Here is a 22,885-nt window from a genome sequence, read left to right as displayed (position 1 = left end):
ACGTGTTTCTTGGGACTGTAAATCATCCCTACAAGACTGCTGCTGCTGCTGCTGATGCTGAGTGCCAGCCTCCACCTCCATGCTGACACAATCATCCTCCTCCTCCTCTTCCTCCTCCTCATCCTCTTCCTGTGTGATGGGTGGCACAGCAGGAACACTGTCTGGATAAAGGGGGCCTTGAGAGGCAAGGAAGTCCTCCTCTTCCTGCCTCTGTTCTGCCTCAAGTGCCCTGTCCATTATTCCACGCAGCGTATGCTCCAAGAGGTGGACAAGAGGTACAGTGTCACTGATGCATGCACTGTCACTGCTCACCATCCTTGTGGCCTCCTCAAATGGTGACAGGACAGTACATGCATCCCTGATCATGCCCCACTGGCATGGTGAGAAAAAACCGAGCTCCCCTGACCCTGTCCTGGTGCCGTAGTCACACAGGTACTCATTGATGGCCCTCTGCTGCGTGTGCAGCCGCTGCAGCATGGCCAACGTTGAGTTCCATCTGGTGGACATGTCACATATAAGGCGGTTCTTGGGCAGGTTCAACTCCTTTTGGAGCTCAGCCAGCCGAGCACAGGCATTAAATGATCGGCGGAAATGCACACAGACTTTCCTGGCCTGCTTCAGGACATCCTGTAAGCCGGGGTACCTGCCCAAGAACCGCTGCACCACCAGGTTAAGGACGTGAGCTACACAGGGCACATGGGTCAGTTGTCCCTGTCGGAGGGCGGAGAGGAGGTTGGTGCCATTGTCACAAACCACCATTCCTGGCTTAAGCTGGCGTGGCGTCAACCACCTCTCGGCCTGCCCCTGCAGAGCTGACAAAACATCTGCCCCAGTGTGGCTCCTGTCCCCCAAACAAACCAGCACAAGCACGGCATGGCATCGTTTTGCCTGCGTACTTGCGTAGCCCCTGGAACGCCTACGAAGCACCGCTGGTTCTGAGGACAGAGCACTGGAAGAGGCCATGGAGGAAGAAGAAGAGGAGGGGGTGGAGGAGAGAGGTGTGTCACAACCAATAGTAGCATTTTGGAGGCGTGGTGGTGGAACAACCTCCAACACTACTGCACCTTGTCCTGCATCCTTCCCAGCAGCCAGAAGAGTGACCCAATGGGCCGTGAAAGACAGGTAACGTCCCTGTCCATGCCTGCTGGACCATGAGTCAGCGGTAATACGCACCTTACCGCTGACCGCCCTGTCCAGCGAGGCAAGGACATTGCCTTCCACATGCCGGAATCGCCTTCCGTGAGAAAAAGTGGCGTTTGGGGACCTGCCACCGAGGAACCACACATTGTACAAACTCACGGAAGGGGGCCGAGTCTACCAACTGAAAAGGCAGCAGTTGAAGTGCTAGCAATTTAGCCAAGCTAGCATTCAACCGCTGGGCATGTGGATGGCTGGGAGTGAACTTCTTTCGCCGGTCCAGCAGCTGGGGCAGGGACATTTGCCTGCTATAATCGGACGTGGGTGTACCACTAGCAGAGTTCCCGGAAGCACTTGGCTGTGACACACCTAATTCTACACCTTCATTCCTCTCAGAGCAGGTTTCAGAGAGGACTGAAGGTCTAGTGGGGTTGGAGATGCCAGCTGATGAGGAGCAAGGAGAGGTCCGCTTTGTTCTTTGGTGTGGGTCTTTGAGGTACGCTTGCCAACGAGCTGCATGGCAGGTCAACATATGTCTGGTCAAGCATGTGGTGCCCAAGCGGCTGATGTTTTGGCCACGCGAGATACGCTTGAGACATATGTTGCAAATAGCAGTGGTGCGATCTGATGCACTCATCTCAAAAAAGGCCCACACCAAAGAACTTTTAGAATAACGCGCAGATGCAGCGCCCTGCACAGGCGGAGCTCTGCGGTGTGATTCAGTCGGTGTGCTGCCCCTAAGCTGGCCCCCGGAGGGCATCCTGCCTCGTTGGACATGTGCCTCCTCCTCCTCCTCCTCCTCTCTCCTTCCAGGCACCCACGTGGAGTCAGTGCCCTCATCATCCCCTCCCTCTTCATTGCTGTAGCAAACCTGGCAGTATGCTGCAGCTTGTGGAACATGACTGCCAGATTGCTGTCCTTCTTGAGCATCCCCTCTCTCTGCGCTCACGCTACTGCCTTCCTCTAGCTGAGTGTCATCATCAGAGCCCACAAAACACTGGGCATCCTCCTGGAGCATGTACCCAACACTGTGCTCAAAGAGTTCAGGAGACTCCTCAGGAGGACGTGGTGGATCTAGGGAAGGAGTCACTGATGATGACATTGAGAGGAGGGAAGACGATGCGTTGGCAGCTGCTTTGCTAGTACCCTGAGCCTGGGTGAGAGAGGACGAGGAGGATGAAGAGGGCTTGGTCATCCACTCTACCAAGTCGTTGGCATGTTGCGGCTCAACATGTCCAGCTGCCGAAAAGAAGGACAAGCGTGTCCCATGGCCACATGCTGATGACAATGCACCGCGTCCACGACCAGCACTGTTGTCTCTAGACACAGAGCCTGCTTGCCCTCTTTTATCGGCTCGCGCCTGTCTGCCTCTCCTTGCTGGCCTTCCAGACATGGTAATGGCCTGAAGGGAGTTGGGTAAAAAAGCAGTTGGGTAGTGTATATTGTGCTAGAGGCACACAACACCCACTAACTCCTGCAGATGCCTTTATTATAGAACACCAGAGATAAAGGGGTATATACAGATGTATACTGTGCTGTGCTGGAGGCACACACAACTTCCAATAACTCCTGCAGATGGCAAGTGGGCTCAAATAGAGAAGAGCTATGTAGGTGGATATAGCGGTATGTACTGGGTACAGAGCACGCAGACCGCACGCACTAGCTCCTAACACTACTGACTGCAAGCTCTATTATAAAAGATAGATCACTAGCTATATAGGTGAGGTGAATATAGCGGTGTATACTGCGGTCAGGGCACGCAGACAACAACCACTACACAACAGCAAGATCGAAAATCGTCCGAAAACGATCGGTGTGTACTGTGTTGAAGGTACACAGAACACCCACTAACTCCTGCAGATGCCTTTATTATAGAACACGAGAGATAAAGGGGTATATACAGATGTATACTGTGCTGTGCTGGAGGCACACACAACTTCCAATAACTCCTGCAGATGGCAAGTGGGCTCAAATAGAGAAGAGCTATGTAGGTGGATATAGCGGTATGTACTGGGTACAGAGCACGCAGACAGCACGCACTAGCTCCTAACACTACTGACTGCAAGCTCTATTATAAAAGATAGATCACTAGCTATATAGGTGAGGTGAATATAGCGGTATATACTGCGGTCAGGGCACGCAGACAATAACCACTACACAACAGCAAGATCGAAAATCGGCCGAAAACGATCGGTGTGTACTGTGTTGAAGGTACACAGAACACCCACTGCTTCAAACGCCAACACACTACACAAGGCCGCCGCGCTGGCGGCCTTATATAGTGTGGGGCGTGCACTACACAGCCTGAGCTATGATTGGCCACAGGCATCCTGCCTGTGGCCAATCATGGCTCTCCTCGCTGCTGGCGCTGCGATTGCGCCATCGCAGTGCATTGTGGGCCGTGAGCACCACACGAATTTGGCGCGAACGGACCAAAATGTTCGGACTTCGCCGAACGGACGAACATCCGATGTTCGAGTCGAACGTATGTTCGACTCGAACACGAAGCTCATCCCTAGTGACAACCTTGTGAAGACTTACAGAAAATGTTTGACCTCTGTCATTGCCAAAAAAGGATATATAAGTATTGAGATGAACTTTTGATATTGACAAAATATTTATTTTCCACCATAATTTGCAAATAAATTCTTTCATGTGTGATTGTCTGGATGATTGTCTTTCATTTGATTGTCTGGATTTGTTTCCACACTTTGTCTCTCATAGGTGAGGTATACCTATGATGACAATTACAGGCCTCTCTCATCTTTTTAAGTGCGAGAACTTGCACAATTGGTGACTGACTAAATACTTTTTTGCCCCACTGTATGATTCACTCATTGGCCAGATGTTTTCTGGCCAAAAGATTTATCATCAATCCAGTGCACAGCTGACTGAAGATCTGCCAATAAAACATATGTAGCGGCGGGCTCCTGAAGAGCACGCACTATGCCTTTTTCAAAATTAAACTTTACTCAAACTACAGTTTGGTTTGGGTTTATTTGCCTAAATTAGACTTCTGTATCAGTCTAACTGGACTGTGAGATGTTCAGAATGGCCACAGGGGCCACTATCTCTTGTGGCAGGCGTGAGAACTATGGTCTGGTTAGGCGCTTAAATTACTCTCTATGGGAGTCAGGTCAGTGGGAGTGGCCCTCTCGTTGTGCCCTCTGGGAGAGGGTATTTAAGATGTGGACATCACGTGGTTCGGGGTTCCGGTCCAGTATGATGTGCTGATTACATGGTACTGGTCCTCCTGACCAGCCCCCAGGAAAGCTATGGCCTGGGGTGCGGATCCACCCAACTTTGATGCCTCAGGGCTGGCTAGCCCAAGGAAAGGATGCTAAAGGAGGATTCTGAGGTGGATGGGTGCTGTCTCCGGACCCAGTGTACTTCAAGCATTCCAGGGGAGGACTCTTTAGAAGAACACCACGCACGGGTTGGTTTTCTTAACAAGAGCCTGGAAGGGCTGAAGTAATCAAGAGAATCCGGTCTTGTGGATATCGCCAAGCGTGCTGAAAGATCCAGGTATCCTACAAGTGTTCTACAGCTTAGTTTCCCTACGTGTTCTGCAACAACGTCTGTGACAAAGACTTTGTTCCTGAGTAAGCACCTTGTTGGCTGCTAGGCCTTGTGAGAGAGGGACTGTCCAACCTGAGTGCTCATCCAGCTGTGAATGGCTATTCTCTGGATGCAGTCAAAGTAAGCAAGTTCTTTAACCCTTTTGGACTTTGACATTGAGAGTACCCTTAACTTCCTTTCCCAACCCTCTGATCCTAAGTTGAAAGACTGTTCAATGGTTTAAGTTTGCAAATAAAATCCATTCAAGTGGATCTATTGTCAGTCTCAAGTTACTGGGCTATCTACCACGGGACATCCCCAAGATGTGAAACAAGGAGAACGGAAAGGAAACGGTAAGCCCAAAAATAACCAGTAGCTCCTTCGGGGGTTAGTGCTGCATGTGGGGGCTCGTCTGGGATTTTACCGTTACCTTGGAAAGGAACTGTAACAGGTGGTAAAGCGAATACAGAGGGTTGTGTTTTGTAACTCCGTCATCGGCACCATTTTTACACTGAGGTGCATAAGCGTGGGAGGTGCCCTTGCCGAAAAGCCCGCAAAGTTGCGCAACCTGAGCATCCCAGTGGGAGGAGTCTGAGTTGTTCTTTCCTGCACGAGGCACCATGTGAGAGTGTGCTGCAGAAGGAGGAAAGACTAGTCGATACTTTCTCGGAGTTTGGAGAAAACTTTTCTGGAAAATGTACTGTGCCCAGGAATGCAGCCTGCGACAGGACCCCGGATGCTTCTCGGAAGGGGTCCCGCAGGAATACAGTTGCCTGGTACTGTGCTCATGGACACGGGAATCCACCTGCTGCACACTACTGGAGACATCGAGGGCCTGGGTATGCTGTGCGGAAAGTTAGACGGCCTGGTCGCTAACCCTCGGCCATTCTCCAGGTGCAAGAAGTGTGGAGAGTACACTTTTAAAGTGGAGCAGTCAGTCACACCACCAAGGGCCTACCGCGTGGACTGGGCCATGGGAGCGTGACAATCAAGGAGTCAGCCATCTTCAATGTATCCTTTAACAAATTTATATTTGCATATTATGCTTTCTAAACATTGGGAACTACTTGCCACAGGTGTGCCTAACCCAGACACATATGGTTGAAATGCATTGGGGCATTTCTTAGGGCAAGATCAATATTGTAATGTTCATTCTGTATATCTGTATATAAGTATACCTGCCTGTATTATTATTGTTATGGCCGACAAGATGAATGGAGGATGTTTGTAACCAGAGCTCATATTTAAAAAAAAATCTTTGTGTGATTTTAACATTTGTACAATAAAACATACCCTTTATTATGATATTTTCTTGATACGTTACTTTTCCTGTTGCCAAAAAAACCCTGGGGATTTTTCAATTTTCTTGAGGGATTCATCTCATGTCTGTGAGCACCTTAAAGTGGTTGTAAACTTTTACATATGAAGTGACAGGCTTCAGGTGATACCCAGAGATGAAACAAATAATCCTACAGTACATAAGTTGTACCTGTTTATCTGCTGTTTTTTCTTCTCTACAGCTGTTCAAAGTGTATAATTGTTACGACTTGCCAAAGCTTCAAAAAGCAGGGGGCAGGGAGCTACAGTTAAAGCTCTCAGTGAGGAGAGCTTTGAGAGCTGATTGGAGGCAAGTGACAGCCCCGCCCCCCTCCACACAGCACATAGGAACAGAGATAAGGCTGTCAATTAGCTGGAGCGACCCCCCCCCCCCCCCCCCTTAGTGCTCTTAATTACAATTACACCCTATAGATGGATAAGCTTTGTTCATATTTTATGTCTGAGGTTTACAACCACTTTTAACTATATGTAAACCCAATCACTAAAAATCTCATAGAAGCTTTAACATGTTAGTGTAATGACAAAAGTCATTTTGAAAGTTGTTTTAAATCTACAGTTTTCTTTTCCTGTTATAGGGTGACAATGCCTTGTCTCCGTCTTCTGATTGGATTCCAGCATTGTCTTCCATCACACAAGCTTCCAATGGAGGCTACAAGTGGTTGTTCCAACCCAAACTAAGTAGTCATGGCTTAATGTTTTCACCATCAGGAAACATGCCTTATGAGACACCATGCAACTATTGCTAGTGAGAACTTTTGATATGTATATAGAATGTATTTAGAATATAGATAATAGTTGTTAGAATAGTAAATAAATCTCAGGTACAGCTACAGTTATGCATTTACTGGAACCCTTTTAAATCCCACAGCAGTGTTAGTTTTTAGTGCATTGCAGAGCATTGAGCTAGATCACATTCATTCAATGCATTCCATAAAAGTGACTCACATAAAAATTATTCAGAAAGGCTTCTACATTTACACATTGTCCATGATCTCAAAGCAGCAGCCACGTTACACTAGCTGTATTGTCTAGGCGTCAGTATCATCATTCCACATAGACTAACTGAACAGATCACTATAAGATAAAATCCAACACTGACTAAACATTGCAGATGCATAGATGAGGTGTAAAACAAGATTGTCATGTTGTGTCTAATAGCTGTTGTATATAATAGTTGGATGAAAATCATAAAAGATATGTAGACACAATTATAAACTTTTTTTTAACAAACAAATGTTATAGGTAAAGTAGGGGGTAAACCTTAAGCCCCCCTTCAAACCTCAGAATTCTGGGGCATTAGGTGAATGCACCGTTTGAAATTAAGCAAATTATCATTTGTAACATAGAAAGAAGGTATATTTATTAGTAGCTGTCTTTTTCAATACATAAAAGGACAAACCATCAATTATAAGGCTACATACTGTAGAGAACATATCAGGAATACCAAAAAGACTATAAAAGACCATATTGGTACGTGACAGTACACAATTGTGACCTAACTGGTTCAAATGTATAGGGATAGAAAGGCTAAAATACATTGCGGAGGGAGAAATATTATGAAAACATTATCACAAAAAGGATAGTGTATTTACAAGTTGGAAGTATTTCAATCCAAAGGTCATAACACTGATTTTGATTTAAACTGATATCTTTACAGGCAGGATTTAAATGGAAGAAAGTAGGAGAGGTATCAATTGCTAGTCCAAGGGCTGGAATCCTGACGAAGGATACAGCTGTGTTTGAAATGCTTGAGAATGTCCTTGGCTATTTCATAATAGATTGAGTAGCCTTGACAGCAGTGTATTACCAGCAACATGGCAGAGCTGCAAAGTGCCAGCTCAAGAAAAAAGTTATTGATGTGCAATGGAATCAGTAACAAGCATTTGGGTGAAAAAAAGTTATATTTTTTATGAGTTCCTTGTGGTTACAGGCTGATTTTTGGAACAACTGGAGGAGCGGGGATCACCTTATCTTGAACCCAGAATGGACGGAGACAGGAAAATGACACAAGAAAATTCAGAGAGGATGAGTTTCATTGACTTCAATGCATGCCGCAAGAAAAGAACAACATATAAGGTCAAGACTTCTAAGCATTGTTTGCTGTGGGATTTAAAAAGATTGTGAAAGTGAATGCTACATCACTACTATCCTTGAGCAGCATTTCTCAAACTTATTTCAGTAACGCCAACCTTTAAACACGTGCAAAATCCTGAAGCACCCCCTGTCTAAAATGTAAAAAAACATAAATATTACTACATCAATGTCAAACCTGAGCCTGGGACAATGCATCCAACTGCTTTGATTAAATGAACTTCACATTAAAAGCCCCCCTTCACATAAGACATCCTCTATCACATCAGAGGTTCCACCCCATCACATTAGAGTCTCTCCATAATATCAGGGTCACCCCCATATGTCAGATTTATTTCCCATATGTTAGAGTCCCCTATTACATTAGATTCAACTAGTGACAAATTTCTATGGTCTGATGAAACAAAGATTGAACTCTTTGGCCTGAATGGCAAGCATCATTTCTGGAGGAAAACAGGCACCGCTCATCACCTGGCCAATACCATCCATAAAATGAAGCATGGTGGTGGCAGCATCATACTGTGGGGATGTTTTTCAGCAGCAGAAGCTAGGAGACTAGCTAGGATCAAGAGAAAGATGAATGCAATAATATACAGAGACATCCTTGATGAAAATCTGCTCCAGAGCGCTTTGGACCTCAGACTGGGGAGAAGGTTCATATTCTAACAGGACAACGACCCTAAGTACACAGCCACAATAACAAAGGAGTGGCTACGGAACAACTCTGTGAATGTCCTTGAGTGGCCCAGCCAGAGCCCAGACTTGAACCCGATGAATATCTCTGGAGAGATCTGGAAATGGATGTGCACTGATGCTCCCCATCCAACCTGATGGAGTTTGAGAGGTCCTGCAAAGAAGAATAGGAGAAACTGCCCAAAAATAGGTGTGCCAAATTTGTAGCATCATACTCAAAAAGACTTGAGTCTGTAATTGATGTCAAAGGTGCTTCAACAACGTATTGAGCAAAGGGGAATAGAAATTCTGTTAGGCCGCATACACACGCGCGGACTGTTCGCCCAACTTTGTCCGTCAAACAGTTTCGGCAAACAGTCCGCTCAAAATTAGCATGGACGGACATGGCCACACACGACGAACGAACAGTTTGCTGAAACCGTGCGCGATGACGTGAACGGCACGTACGACGGGACGAAAAATACGACGTCCTATACACTGCATTATAACTTTCGGCGTGTAAATCCTTTCTGAGCATGCGCGCAACTTTGTTTGACGAACAAGCCTACACACGAGCGGACTGTTCGCTGAAACAAGGTTTCAGCGGACAGTTTTACGGAATTTCCGAAAAACCTTGTTCGTCAAACTGTCCGCTGAAACTGTCCGCTGAAAGCCCACACACGAGCGGACTGTCCGCCCAAACACTGTTCAGCGGACAAAGTTGGGCGAACAGTCCACCCGTGTGTACGCGGCCTTAGAGTCTAGGGATGAGCCGAACACCCCCCTGTTCGGTTCGCACCAGAACCTGCGAACAGACCTAAACTTCTTGTGAACTTTAGAACCCTATTAAAGTCTATGGGACTCGAACGTTCACAATCTAAAGTGCTCATTTTAAAGGGTAATATGCAGGTTACTGTCCTAAAAAGTGTTTGGGGAACTGGGTCCTGCCCCAGGGGACATGGATCAATGCAAAAAAAAGTTTTAAAAACGGCCGTTTTTTCAGGAGCAGTGATTTTAATAATGATTAAAGTGAAACAATAAAAGTGTAATATTCCTTTAAATTTCGTAGCTGGGGGGTATCTATAATATGCCTGTGAAGGGGCGCATGTTTCTGCTGCTTAGAACTGTCCCTGCACAAAGTGTCATTTGTGCAGGAAAAAAAGACTTTTAAAATCACTTGCGGCTATTGTCGGGTCCCGTAATACAGAGAACACTCAATGACTGTTCTCTGCATTAGCCGACAATTCATTCATTCATTGATAAAAAAAAAAAAAAAAAGCGTGGGGGTTCCCCTAAATTCAATTACCAGGCCCTTCAGGTCTGACATGGATATTAAGGGGAACCCCATGTCAAATTTAAAAAAAAAATTGACGTGGGGGTCCCCCTAAATATCCATAACCAGACCCTTCAGGTCTGATATGGATATTAAGGGGAACCCCGCATCAAATTTAAAAAAAAATTGCCGTGGGGGTCCCCCTAAAAATCCATATCAGACCCTTTATCCGAGCACGCAACCTGGCAGGCCGCAGGAAAAGAGGGGGGGACGAGAGAGCGCCCCCCCTCCCTCCTGAACCGTACCAGGCCACATACCCTCAACATTGGGAGGATGCTTTGGGGGTCTGTGACCCCTCAAAGCACCTTGTCCCCATGTTGATGAGGACAAGGGCCTCATCCTCACAACCCTGGCCGTTGGTTGTGAGGGTCTGCGGGCGGGGGGCTTATCAGAATCTGGAAGCCCCCTTTAACAAGGGAACCCCCAGATCCCGGCCCCCCCCTGTTTGAAATGGTAAGGGGGTACAAAAGTACCCCTACCATTTCACAAAGAAAGTGTCAAAATGGTTAAATAAGACAAACACACTTTTGAAAAATTCCTTTATTAAAAATAAAAAAAAGATTCCAGCGGTGCTAATCCACTCTTGCTATCCAGCGACGGGTCTCTGGGGTCCAGCGATGGATGATCATATCCAGCGACGGGGGATCTCTCAGTCCAGCGCTGTCCATACATCCTTCTTCTGTCTCCACTCCGGAGACACTGCAGAGAGCCCAGCGCTGACGTTTCTTATATTAGGAGGGCGGGGCCACCCGTCGCCTGACCCCGCCCCTCTGACGCTGGAGAGGGAAGCCAGGGGTTCCCCAGTGACGTGTGGGTGACCCCGCCCCCTCTGTTGTAATGCAGGTTTCCGTTACATCAGAGGGGGCGGGGTCACCCACACGTCACTGGGGAACCCCTGGCTTCCCTCTCCAGCGTCAGAGGGGCGGGGTCAGGCGACGGGTGGCCCCGCCCTCCTAATATAAGAAACGTCAGCGCTGGGCTCTCTGCAGTGTCTCCGGAGTGGAGACAGAAGAAGGATGTATGGACAGCGCTGGACTGAGAGATTCCCCGTCGCTGGATATGATCATCCATTGCTGGACCCCGGAGACCCTTCGCTGGATAGCAAGAGTGGATTAGCACCGCTGGAATCTTTTTTTTATTTTTTTTATTTTTAATAAAGGAATTTTTCAAAAGTGTGTTTGTCTTATTTAACCATTTTGACACTTTCTTTGTGAAATGGTAGGGGTACTTTTTTACCCCCTTACCATTTCAAATAGGGGGGGGCCGGGATCTGGGGGTCCCCTTGTTAAAGGGGGCTTCCAGATTCTGATAAGCCCCCCGCCCGCAGACCCTCACAACCAACGGCCAGGGTTGTGAGGATGAGGCCCTTGTCCTCATCAACATGGGGACAAGGTGCTTTGAGGGGTCACAGACCCCCAAAGCATCCTCCCAATGTTGAGGGTATGTGGCCTGGTACGGTTCAGGAGGGAGGGGTGGGCGCTCTCTCGTCCCCCCCTCTTTTCCTGCGGCCTGCCAGGTTGCGTGCTCAGATAAAGGGTCTGATATGGATTTTTAGGGGGACCCCCACGGCAATTTTTTTTAAATTTGATGCGGGGTTCCCCTTAATATCCATATCAGACCTAAAGGGTCTGGTTATGGATATTTAGGGGGACCCCCACGTCAATTTTTTTTTAAATTTGACACGGGGTTCCCCTTAATATCCATGTCAGACCTGAAGGGCCTGGTAATTGAATTTAGGGGAACTCCCACGCTTTTTTTTTTTTTTATCAATGAATGAATGAATTGTCGGCTAATGCAGAGAACAGTCATTGAGTGTTCTCTGTATTACGGGACCCGACAATAGCCGCAAGTGATTTTAAAAGACTTTTTTTCCTGCACAAATGACACTTTGTGCAGGGACAGTTCTAAGCACCAGAAACATGCGCCCCTTCACAGGCATATTATAGATACCCCCCAGCTACGAAATTTAAAGGAATATTACACTTTTATTGTTTCACTTTAATCATTATTAAAATCACTGCTCCTGAAAAAACGTCCGTTTTCAAAACTTTTTTTGCATTGATCCATGTCCCCTGGGGCAGGACCCGGGTCCCCAAACACTTTTTAGGACAGTAACCTGCATATTACCCTTTAAAATTAGCACTTTAGATTTCTCCCATAGACTTGTATAGGGTGTTCCGGCTTTTCGAATTTGCTGCGAACAGCCCAAATTGTTCACTGTTCGCTGAACAGCCGAACAGGCAATGTTCGAGTCGAACATGAGTTCGACTCGAACTCAAAGCTCATCCCTATTAGAGTCTGCAAAAAACTTGAGACTGCAACAGAGGTTCACCTTCCAGCAGGACCTGGAAGGTGTTAGAATTGGCCAGTCAAAGTCCAGACATAAATCCAATTTAGAATCTATGGCAAGTCATCAAAATTGCTGTTCACAGATGCTCTCCATCCAATCTGACAGAGCTTGAGTTATTTTGAAAAGAAGAATGGGCAACAATTTCACTCTCTAGATGTACAAAACTGGTAGAGACATCCCCAAAAAGACTTGCAGCTGTAATTGCAGGGAAACGTGGTTCTACAAAGTATTGACTCAGGGGGGCTGAAAACAAATGCAAGTCACACTTTTCAGATATTTATTTGTAAAACACTTTGAAACCATTTATCATTTTACTTCCACTTCACAATTATGTGTCAGTTTGTGTTGGTCTATCACATAAAAAACAATAAAATACATTTACAGTTTTGGTTGTAGCATGACAATATGCAGAAAATTTCAAGGGGTATGAATACTTTTACAAGGTACTCGTTTTTTTATTTTTAATACATTTGCAAAGATTTAAAACTTCTTTCACGTTGTCATTATGGGGTATTGTTTGTAGAATTTTGAGGAAAATAATGAATTGAATCCATTTTGCAATAAGGCTGTAACATAATAAAATGTTGAAAAAGTGAAGTGCTGTGACTACTTTCCGGATGCACTGTATAATCCAAAATCACCTTTCTGCCATCCCTCCCATGCGGGTAGTCTTCAGTCTCCCAAATATTATTGCAGTCTAACAAAATGTTTACTTTTCAAATGTGTTCTTAACCACTTGAGGACCGCCGTATTGCCATTGTACGTCAGCACAATGGCACAGGCAGGCACAATCACGTACATCTACGTGATTGCCTTCCAGCGGGTGGGGGGTCCGATCGGACCCCCTCCCGCTGTTTACGGCGGTCCGATTCGGTCCAGGAGCGCTCCGTGATGAGGGGATGGCCGTTGGTTTTCGGCCACCCCCTCTGGATCGCTCCTGGCCAATGAGAAGCTTCCTCCCCTGTGTATTGTTTACACAGGAAGGAGGAAGTGATGTCATTCTCCTCGGGGCGGTCTTTTTGACCGGACTACGAGGAGAAGACTAATAGTAAGTGTGCACCAACACTACACTGACATGTAGGTACACACAGGCACACAAACCCCCCCCCCCGATCCCCCCCCCGATCGCCCCCCGATCCCCCCCCGCCCCCCCTCCCCCCCCAGTCACAGTGTCACTGATTGCATTGATCATTTCTTTACTGATCAATGCATTCAGTGTCAGTTGTGACAGTAAAAACTGTCAGGACAGTTAGTGTTAGGTCCAGGGTAGCCCCCTATCACCCCCCAATAAAGATTTAACCCCCTGATTGCCCCTAGAGTTAACCCTTTCACCCCCTTTTGCCAGTGTCACTAAGCGATCATTTTTCTGATCGCTGCATGTGTCGCTAGGTAGCTAGTTATTTTTTTAGGTTCACCGCCAGGTTTTTATATCGCTAGGTACCCCGATATACTACCCAATAATGGTTTTAACCCCCTGATTGCCGCTAGTTAACCCTTTCACCCCCTTTTGCCAGTGTCACTAAGCGATCGTTTTTCTGATTGCTGCATTAGTGTCGCTACAGTCGCTAGGTAGCTAGTTATTTTTTTAGGTTCACCGCCAGGTTTTTATAGCGCTAGGTACCCTGATATACTACCCAATAATGGTTTTAACCCCCTGATTGCCGCTAGTTAACCCTTTCACCCCCTTTTGCCAGTGTCACTAAGCGATCATTTTTCTGATCGCTGCATGTGTCGCTAGGTAGCTAGTTATTTTTTTAGGTTCACCGCCAGGTTTTTATATTGCTAGGTACCCCGATATACTACCCAATAATGGTTTTAACCCCCTGATTGCCGCTAGTTAACCCTTTCACCCCCTTTTGCCAGTGTCACTAAGCGATCGTTTTTCTGATCGCTGCATTAGTGTCGCTACAGTCGCTAGGTAGCTAGTTATTTTTTTAGGTTCACCACCAGGTTTTTATAGCGCTAGGTACCCCGATATACTACCCAATAATGGTTTTAACCCCCTGATTTCCGCTAGTTAACCCTTTCACCCCCTTTTGCCAGTGTCACTAAGCGATAATTTTTCTGAACGCTGCATCAGTGTCGCTAGTGTCGCTAGGTAGCTAGTTATTTTTTTAGGTTCACCGCCAGGTTTTTATAGCGCTAGGTACCCCGATATACTACCCAATAATGGTTTTAACCCCCTGATTGCTGCTAGTTAACCCTTTCACCCCCTTTCACCAGCGATCACAGTATAAGTGTCACTGGTGACGCTGGTTAGCCAGTTAGTTATTTAGGTTCCCCGTCAGGTTTTTATATAGCGCCAGGGACCCCCATATACTACCTAATAAAAATTTGAACCCCCTGATTGCCCCTAGTTAACCCTTTCACCACTGATCACCGTATAAGTGTTACGGGTGACTCTGGTTAGTTTGTTTTTTATAGCATTTTATATTCAAATCCGGAAGGCAGTGCTTGGTTTTCGGGGTCCCGTACGTGGCTAGGCTCCCAAAAAGTCCCCCACATGTGGTATCCCCGTACTTGGAAGAAGCAGCAGAATTTATTTTGGGGTGTAATTTGACTTCTGCCCATAGCATGTGTGAGCAATATATCATTTAGTGACAACTTTGTGCAAAAAAAAAAAGTTTGTAATATTCCCGCAACTTTTGGCAAAATATAAAATATTCCATGGACTCAGCATGCCTCTCAGTAAATAGCTTGGGGTGTCTACTTTCCAAAATGGGGTCATTTGGGGGGGTTTTGTGCTATTTTGGCATTTTATGGCCTTCGAAACTGTGATAGGTAGTGAGGAGTTAAATCAAAAATTTGCACCCTTAGAAATCCTGAAGGTGGTGATTGGTTTTCGGGGTGCCGTGCGCGACTAGACTCCCAAAAAGTCCCACACATGTGGTATCCCTGTACTCGGGAGAAGCAGTAGAATGTATTTTGGGGTGTAATTTCACATATGCCCATAGCATGTGTGAGCAATATATCATTTAGTGACAACTTGGTGCAAAAAAAAAAAAGTTTGTAATATTCCCGCAACTTGTGGCAAAATATAAAATATTCCATGGACTCAACATGCCTCTCAGTAAATAGCTTGGGGTGTCTACTTTCCAAAATGGGGTCATTTTGGGGGGTTTTGTGCTATTTTGGCATTTTATGGCCTTCGAAACTGTGATAGGTAGTGAGGAGTTAAATCAAAAATTTGCACCCTTAGAAATCCTGAAGGTGGTGATTGGTTTTCGGGGTGCCGTGCGCGACTAGACTCCCAAAAAGTCCCACACATGTGGTATCCCCATACTCGGGAGAAGTAGCGGAATATATTTTGGGGTGCAATTCCACATATAACCATGGCATGTGTGAGCAATATATCATTTAGTGACAACTTTTTGTAAATACATTTTTTTTTTTTGTCATTATTCAATCCCTTAGGACAAAAAAAATAAATATTCAATGGGCTCAACATACCCATCAGCAATTTCCTTGGGGTGTCTACTTTCCAAAATGGGGTCATTTGGGGGGGATTTGTACTGCCCTGCCATTTTAGCACCTCAAGAAATGAGATCGGCAGTCATAAATTAAAAGCTGTGTAAATTCCAGAAAATGTACTCTAGTTTGTAGACGCTATAACTTTTGCGCAAACCAAAAAATATACGCTTATTGACATTTTTTTTACTAAAGACATGTGGCTGAATAAATGTTGCCCTCAATGTATGACTAAAATTTAGTTTATTCGATTTTTCTTATAACAAAAAGTAGAAAATATATTTTTTTCTCGAAATATTAGGTCTTTTTCCATTTATATCGCAAAAAAAAAAAATCGCAGAGGCAATCAAATACCATCAAAAGAAAGCTGTATTTGTGGGAAGAAAAGGACGCAAATTTCGTTTGGATGCAATATTGCATGACCGCGCAATTACCAGTTAAAGCAGCGCAGTGCGAAATTGCAAAAAGACCTCTGGTCCTTAAGGTGTTTATTGGTCCGGAGCTAAAGTGGTTAATAAAATGCACAAATAACCACAAGGCTGAAATTCCTTAAATTGTACTTGACTGATTGTCTTTATTGTTTCATTTAACCACTTTCAGACCGGACCATTTTGCTGGTAAATGACCAGAGGTCTTTTTACAATTTGGCACTGCGCTGCTTTAACTGGTAATTGCGCGGTCATGCAATGTTGTACCCAAACAAAATTTGCGTCCTTTTCTTCCCACAAATAGAGCTTTCTTTTGATGGTATTTGATTGCCTCTGCGATTTTTATTTTTTGCGATATAAACGTAAAAAGACCGCAAATTTTGAAAAAAAATGATATTTTCTACTTTTTGTTATTAGAAAAATCCAATAAACTCAATTTTAGTCATACATTTAGGCCAAAATGTATTCAGCCACATGTCTTTGGTAAAAAAAAAGTCAATAATTGTATATTTATTGGTTTGCGCAAAAGTTGTCACATCTACAAACTAAGGTACGTTTTCTGGAATTTACGCAGCTTTTAGTTTACGACTGCCTATCTCATTTCTTGAGGTGCTAAAATGGCAGGGCAGTACAAAACCCCCCCAAATGACCCCATTTTGGAAAGTAGACCCCCTAAGGAAATTGATAAGAGGCATGTTGAGCCCATTGAATATTTTATTTTTTTGCCTCAAGCGATTGAATAATGACAAAAAATTTATTTTTATTTTTTTTTACACAAAGTTGTCACTAAATGATATATTGCTCACACATGCTATGGGCGTATGTGAAATGACACCCCAAAATAAATTCTGCTGCTTCTCCTGAGTACGGGGATACCACATATGTGGGACTTTTTGGGAGCCTAGCCGCGTACGGGGCCCCGAAAACCAAGCACCGCCTTCAGGCTTTCTAAGGGCGTAAATTTTTGAGTTCACTTCTCACTACCTATTACAGTTTTGAAGGCCATAAAATGCCAAGATGGCACAAAACCCCCACAAATGACCCCATTTTAGAAAGTAGACACCCCAAGCTATTTGCTGAGAGGCATGTTGAGTTCATGGAATATTTTATATTTTGCCACAAGTTGCGGGAAAATTACAAACTTTTTTTTTTTTTTTTTTTTTTTCACAAAGTTGTCACTAAATGATATATTGCTCATGCATGCCATGGGCATATGTGAAATGACACCCCAAAATAAATTCTGCTGCTTCTCCTGAGTACGGGGATACCACATATGTGGGACTTTTTGGGAGCCTAGCCGCATACGGGGCCCCGAAAACCAAGCACCGCCTTCAGGCTTTCTAAAGCCCCATACACACGGTCGGACTTGTACAAACTTTTCCGTGGACTTTTGTACAAAGTGTGTTGTCCACAAGTTTGTATTGCATACACACGGTCGGACTTTTTGACAACAAACACGAACGTGGTGACGTCACAACGTACGGACGCCACTTCAAAAGAGGACGTTCAATGACTCCAGCGCCACCTTTGGTCAACTTCTGTATTGTAGTCTGATCGTTTGCAATGGTTCTGAGCATGCGTGTTTGTACCTTGTACAAAAGTCCGATGCTTTTGCATACACACGGTCGGACTTTGCTCCATCGGACTTCTGTTGTCAAAAAGTTTGTCCGTTCGCAGAGCCAACAAAAGTCCGATGAAAACAGAAAAAGTTTGTCCGATGGAGCGTACACACAGTCGGATGTTGCTCCAAAACAGCTAATTTGCATGTTTGTTGTCAAAAAGTCCGACCGTGTGTACGGGCCTTAAGGGCGTAAATTTTTGAGTTCACTTCTCACTACCTATTACAGTTTTGAAGGCCATAAAATGCCAAGATGGCACAAAACCCCCACAAATGACCCCATTTTAGAAAGTAGACACCCCAAGCTATTTGCTGAGAGGCATGTTGAGTCCATGGAATATTTTATATTTTGCCACAAGTTGCGGGAAAATTACAAACTTTTTTTTTTTTTTTTTTTTCACAAAGTTGTCACTAAATGATATATTGCTCACGCATGCCATGGGCATATGTGAAATGACACCCCAAAATAAATTCTGCTGCTTCTCCTGAGTACGGGGATACCACATATGTGGGACTTTTTGGCAGCCTAGCCGCGTACGGGGCCCCGAAAACCAAGCACCGCCTTCAGGCTTTCTAAGGGCGTTACAGTTTTGAAGGCCATAAAATGCCAAGATGGCACAAACCCCCCCCAAATGACCCCATTTTGGAAAGTAGACACCCCTAAATTTAGGGGTACACTAGTGAGACTAGGTAATAAATGGCGGGTGCCCTGAAACTATAAAAAAATAACTAACCAACCAGCGTCACCTGTAACAGTTATATGGTGATCACTGGTGAAAGGGTTAACTAGGGGGCAATCAGGGGGCTTTATGCGGTAGTATATGGGGGTCCCTGGCGCTATAAAAAGCTGCGGCGAACCTAAATACCTACCTGCCTAACTAGCGTCACCTGTGACACTAATACAGCGATCAGAAAAACGATCGCTTATTAGGCTGGGTTCACACTGGAGCGATGCGGGAACGCCACGAATGCGCGGCGGGTTCCCGCATCGCATGCCTCCCGGCGGCAGTTCACACTGCCCTATGCGAACTGCTGGGAGTGTCAGTGAAATGTTAATGACACCCCCAGATCAGTTCGCATATCGCAGTGCGATCTGCAAACTTGGATCGCATGGTGTGAACACCCATGCGATCCGATTCTGCTGCGGACCAAAAAAAGGGTCCCGTGCGAGTTTGCGGCGGGTGCGGCGGGTGCGACACGAATTCAGCCATACTATCTGTATAGCTGAACTCAAATCGCACAGAGATCGGATGTGATTATCACTGCAGTGCGGTGCGAATCACATCCGTTCTCATAAACCGCTGCAATGTGAACCCAGCCTTAGTGACACTGGCGACGGGGGGTGATCACGGGGTTAAACCTTTATTGGGGGGGTTAGGGGGGTACCTTAGAACTAAATGGGGCTAACCCTAACTGCCCTAACAGTTATTAGTCACAAATGACACCCGCCGGGTGATCAGGGGGTTAAACCTTTATTAGGTAATAAATGGCGGGTGCCCTGAAACTATAAAAAAATAACTAACCAACCAGCGTCACCTGTAACAGTTATATGGTGATCACTGGTGAAAGGGTTAACTAGGGGGCAATCAGGGGGCTTTATGCGGTAGTATATGGGGGTCCCTGGCGCTATAAAAAGCTGCGGCGAACCTAAATACCTACCTGCCTAACTAGCGTCACCTGTGACACTAATACGGCGATCAGAAAAATTATCGCTTATTAGGCTGGGTTCACACTGGAGCGATGCGGAAACGCCGCAAATCCGCGGCGGGTTCCCGCATCGCATGCCTCCCGGCGGCAGTTCACACTGCCCTATGCGAACTGCTGGGAGTGTCAGTGAAATGTTACTGACACCCCCAGATCAGTTCGCATATCGCAGTGCGATCTGCAAACTCGGATCGCATGGTGTGAACACCCATGCGATCCGATTCTGCTGCGGGCCAAAAAAAGGGTCCCGTGCGAATTTGCGGCGGGTGCGGCGGGTGTGGCGGGTGCGGCGAATGGCTGAACTCGAATCGCACAGAGATCGGATGTGATTTGCACTGCAGTGCGGTGCGAATCACATTCGTTCTCATAAACCGCTGCAATGTGAACCCAGCCTTAGTGACACTGGCGACGGGGGGTGATCACGGGGTTAAACCTTTATTGGGGGGGTTAGGGGGGTACATTAGAACTAAAGGGGGCTAACCCTAACTGCCCTAACAGTTATTACAGTCACAAATGACACCAATGCAAAAAAAAAAAAAAATATGACATTGGTGTCACTGTGACTGGGGGGCAGGGGTAATTGGGGGGGTGATCGGGGGGGTGTGAGTGTGCCTGGCATGTTCTACTGTGTGTGTAGAGTGTTGGTGCAACTCACCGATCCGCTCTCCTCCGTGTCGGAACGAAAAATACCGACACGGAGGAGAGAATACATCACTTCCTCTCCTGTGTTTACATTACAGGAGAGGAAGTGATGTCACGGGGGATTTCTATTCGTCGGGAGCGATCGCGAGGGGGTGGCCATGAATGAATGGCCGCCCCCTCGTCCCGGATCGCTCCCGGACGAAAACCGACCGCCGCAGGCACCGGGCAGGGGCCCGATCGGGCCCCCGACCCGCGGGAGGCAAGGGACGTACATGTAAGCCCTTATGCCTGCCCGTGCCATTCTGCCGACGTACATCGGCGTGCGGCGGTCGGCAACTGGTTAACCAGACCTCGAGTTTTTTATTTGACCACTGTTGATGGGTAATACAGGTGTAGCGCTTGGTTGCTACTAGTAACTAACATCCACCATGTCACCCTGCTGCCAGACCTACATCTGAGACAATGAACAGTCATTTTGCTTTGTTTTTGTTTTGTTTATTGGGGAATATAACTTGGTTGGGGGAAAGGAAATATGGGATGCCCATAGAACAATTGCTTTGCCATCATACTGAAGAATTAGAACAAAAGGTTGAGCTGTGAAGTACTGATGTGTATATAGTATCTACAGGCGCTTCCCCTGCATAACACCATGCAGACTATTTCTCCTCCTCTGCGTATCTCCTGCAGACTGTTTCTTCCAGGACTTCCACCCTCCTGCATGAACTTCCACTGTAGATCATTATTCTTTCTGTCACATCATCCTATTTTTACAAAAGAGACCACTCTGAACAGTCTCAGTTACTGGCTAGAATTGGTTGCACCGTTACTAGGCCAGAGGTCTGCAGTACCTCTCCCCTGCGGTCTAATAATTTAGTAGCATGTGTTGATTGGTGGACTACTGCTCCCAGCTAAAGCGGCCTGCAAATCCTGCGCCCTTAGGCCGCAGCGATTTGACACTCTCCCCACAGTCTCTCCTCTGGTCTCCCACCCAGCTCCCCTGGTATGACTCATCCAGAACTCCTCTCTGGTCCACTCACTGACCTTCTCCTTCCCCGAGTCCCTGATGGAGAACTTTAACTGGACATACGTTCCAGCAGCTTCTCCAGCCCCTGTTCAAGAACACTTCATCCATGACCGTGTAAAGATGAAGCTCCCACCCAGCTCTCCCTGGCTCCTCCACTAGGCATCACATCCCCCCAGATGGGGATGGGCCCCTGCTGCCTAGTACTCAATTCTCCACGTCTCCTGGCCGACAACTCCTCCCCAGTCGCCTGTTACTTCAGCTTATATGGGAGGCCCGTCCCCTGCCAATTCCAGTTTATGATTGGTCAGAGCTCCTCACATGAACTGCCTGCCTCTCCAGTCCTAGGCCCCGTCCCTCTTCCAGATCATTCTTCCTGGAAGCAGGGGAGGCGACTCAGAACTAAAGCAAAGGTGGTCACATCCACTGCTGCACTAAACACTCCCTGCCCCCCAGATCAAAACAAGCAGGCCTAGCCTGAAGCATAGACCTGCCTGAATTTACCTGCACTGACAGTTTCCCTTACAAAATCCTCACTTTAGCACCTACCTATGGTAGAGTGTGCTACATTGGCATACCCCATTTTTGAGTACAGAATGGGACCAGAGCGTGTATGTAAAACGAAAATGTACTTAAAGCAGAGTACCGCTTAAAAATTGAACACTTACCTGCCTCAGGGTCCAGCGATGTGTGGGAACGAATTCCTGCTCATCTCTCCCTCCTCTCTGCAGCACCAGCATTGTCACTGTGGGCGCCTGCCTGTGGCTTCACAGCCAGGCACACACTGCACATGCGTGAGCCGCGCCGGGATGCTGTGACTGGCCAGTCAATCATCTGGGACCCCTTGACATGTCCCAGATGATTGCCTAGAGGGAGGGGGGCGAGGTGAACTGACTTCTGGCGCTACAGAGCCCCAGGAGGAAAAAAAAATTACATGCCAAATGTGGCATGTCAGGGGGTCACCTTTCAACATTGTCTTCCATCACACAAGCTTCCAATGGAGGCTACAAGTGGTTGTCCCAACCCAAACTAAGTAGTCATGGTTTACTGTTTTCACCATCAGGAAATGCCTTATGAAACACCATGCAACTATTGCTAGTGAAAACTTTTGCTATGTATACAGAATGTATTTAGCATATAGCTAATAGGCTTTAGAATAGTAAACAAAGCTCAGGTAGACATTAACCATTGATCTGTTTACACGTATACATTTACTGGAACCCTTTAAATCCCACAGCAGTGTTAGTTTTTAGTGCATTGCAGAGCATTAAGCTAGATCATATTCATTCAATGCATTCCATAAAAGTGACTCACATAAAAATTATTCAGAAAGGCTTTTACATTTACAGATTGTCCATGATCTCAAAGCAGCAGCCACGTTACACTAGCTGTATTGTCTAGGCGTCAGTATCATCATTCCACATAGACTACCTGAACAGATAAGATAAAATCCAACACCGACCAAACATTTCAGATGCATAGATGAGGTGCAAAACAAGATTGTCATGTTGTGTCTAATATCTGT

Source organism: Lithobates pipiens, unplaced genomic scaffold, assembly GCF_037356315.1.
Source record: "Lithobates pipiens isolate NorthernLeopardFrog02 unplaced genomic scaffold, aLitPip1_a1.2 Scaffold_8, whole genome shotgun sequence".
Lineage (NCBI taxonomy): Eukaryota > Metazoa > Chordata > Amphibia > Anura > Ranidae > Lithobates > Lithobates pipiens.
Note: the sequence above shows the minus strand (reverse complement) of the source record.